Source organism: Oncorhynchus gorbuscha, unplaced genomic scaffold (assembly GCF_021184085.1).
Source record: "Oncorhynchus gorbuscha isolate QuinsamMale2020 ecotype Even-year unplaced genomic scaffold, OgorEven_v1.0 Un_scaffold_2137, whole genome shotgun sequence".
Classification (NCBI taxonomy): Eukaryota; Metazoa; Chordata; class Actinopteri; order Salmoniformes; family Salmonidae; genus Oncorhynchus; species Oncorhynchus gorbuscha.
In genome coordinates this window covers 10,080-11,607 of record NW_025746723.1, presented here as the reverse complement: position 1 = coordinate 11,607, position 1,528 = coordinate 10,080, and the positions used below count along the sequence as shown (strand labels likewise).

The following is a 1,528-nucleotide window of genomic DNA, read 5'->3' as shown; positions in this document are numbered from 1 at the left end:
GTTTACATTGGGATTATTTCACTTATAATTCACTGTATCACAAATTCAGTGGGCCAGAAGTTTACATACAATGAGTTGGCTGTGCCGAAACGCAGCGGTGAGAGCACCGAATCCTAACCACTAGACCACCAGGGAAGGGTATTACAGTGCAAATCGGTTCCAAGTGTGTGCTGGTACATATGTGCGATAACCTTCTATATTCATTGTGACAGGTTGTAGAAGTAAAGATGTAGCAAAAGAGTAGTTCCCTGACCAGGAATCGCTTGACCCGGGCCACGGCGGAAGAGCAAAGGAAATCCTAACCACTAGACCACCAGGGAAGGGTACGACAGTGCAAATCGGTTCCAAGTGTGAGCTGGTACATATGTGCGATAACCTATATTCATTGTGACAGGTTGTACAAGTAAACATGTAGCAAAAGATTAGTTCCCTGACCGTGAAGGAACCCGGGCCGCAGCGGTGAGAGCGCCGAATCCTAACCACTAGACCACCAGGGAAGGGTACTACAGTGCAAATCGGGAGTCGAACTGGGAGTCGAAACCACCGAAGGGTACTACAGTGGAAATCAGGAGTCAAACCCCGCGGCGGTGAGAGCGCCGAATCCTAACCACTAGACCACCAGGGAAGGGTACTACAGTGCAATTCGTTTCCCAGTTTGAAAAAGGAAGCTCCTTCCTCTGCAAGGAAGAAGCTACTGCTCCAAAACCGCCATAAAAAAGCCATACTACAGTTTGGGGACAAAGATCCTAGTTTTTGCAATAACCTAGTTTTTGTGACGAATCCTAACCACTAGACCACCAGGGAAGGGTACTACAGTGCAAATCGGTTCCCAGTGTGAGCTGGTACATATGTGCGATAACCTTCTATATTCATTGTGACAGGTTGCACAAGTAAACATGTAGCAAAAGAGTAGTTCCCTGACCGGAATCGAACCCGGGCCCGCGGCGGTGAGAGCACCGAATCCTAACCACTAGACCACCAGGGAAGGATAATACAGTGCAAATCGGTTCTCAGTGTGAGCTGGTACATATGTGTGATAACCTTCTATATTCATTGTGACAGGTTGTACAAGTAAACATGTAGCAAAAGAGTAGTTCCCTGACCGGGAATCGAACCCGGGCCGCGGCGGTGAGAGCGCCGAATCCTAACCACTAGACCACCAGGGAAGGGTACTACAGTGCAAATCGGTTCCCAGTGTGAGCTGGTACATATGTGCGATAACCTTCTATATTCATTGTGACAGGTTACACAAGTAAACATGTAGCAAAAGATTAGTTCCCTGACCGGGGAATCGAACCCGGGACGCGGCGGTGAGAGCGCCGAATCCTAACCACTAGACCACCAGGGAAGGGTACTACAGTGCAAATCGGTTCCAAGTGTGAGCTGGTACATATGTGCGATAACCTTTTATATTCATTGTGACAGGTTGTCCTAACAACTAAACATGTAAACATGTTCCACTAGTTTGGCTGGTACATAATGGTACTATAGCAAATCAGAGTCGAACCCGTTGTGGGTGCGCTTTGTG

The 1,528-nt window shown here is 47.9% G+C and overlaps 1 non-coding gene across 1 annotated transcript; it reads right to left on the bottom strand.

The window, feature by feature from the left end:
- Positions 1-1,094: 1,094 nt before the first annotated feature.
- Positions 1,095-1,166, bottom strand: trnae-cuc. Its single transcript has one exon. It is a non-coding gene; the product is annotated as a tRNA-Glu (tRNA).
- Positions 1,167-1,528: the final 362 nt, after the last annotated feature.